General features: G+C 38.1%; 1 non-coding gene across 1 annotated transcript; it reads right to left on the bottom strand.

Moving 5' to 3' along the window:
• Nucleotides 1–249: 249 nt before the first annotated feature.
• LOC136216104 (small nucleolar RNA R71) lies at nt 250–356 on the bottom strand. Its single transcript, XR_010683096.1, has one exon. It is a non-coding gene; the product is annotated as a small nucleolar RNA R71 (small nucleolar RNA).
• Nucleotides 357–617: the final 261 nt, after the last annotated feature.

Raw genomic sequence — 617 nt, 5'->3', positions numbered from 1 at the left:
AACAACGTAACGTTTTATGGACTACCTAACGAAAACCCTAATGCCCATTTGACAAATTTCTTAGAAATTTGTGATACTTTTAAAATTACTGATCTAACAGCCGAAGCAATCAAACTTCGCCTCTTTCCTTTCACTTTGAAGGATAAGGCAAAAATTTGGTTAACTTCTATGCCTGCTGCAACATTTGAAACTTGGGACCAATTAGCCCAAGCGTTTTTATCAAAATATTTTCCTTTAGCAAAAACCGCAAGAGTCATCAAAGAATTGACATCTTTTACCCAAAATGATAATGAAACTCTTTATGAAGCTTGGGAACGTTTTAAAGAACTTCAACGTTTATGCCCACACCACCAATTGCCAGATGCACTTTTAATGCAGACATTCTATAATGGATTAAATCCTACGACTAGAGGTTCATTAGATGCTATGTCTGGAGGGTTATTTATGAAGAAGACGTCCGTCCAAGCAAGAGAACTTTTGGAGGAAATGGCAATCAACAGCAGTATGTGGCCCGCAGAGCGTGGACATATACCAATGGTGAAACCATCATCCTCAGGTACATCATCGGTTAAAGGTATAATGAATCTTGATCCAGTTGCGATGTTACAAGCCCAATT

The sequence above is a fragment of the Euphorbia lathyris genome, chromosome 1 (genome assembly GCF_963576675.1).
Source record: "Euphorbia lathyris chromosome 1, ddEupLath1.1, whole genome shotgun sequence".
In the NCBI taxonomy this organism is placed as follows: Eukaryota; Viridiplantae; Streptophyta; class Magnoliopsida; order Malpighiales; family Euphorbiaceae; genus Euphorbia; species Euphorbia lathyris.
This window is presented reverse-complemented; position numbering and strand designations above follow the sequence as displayed.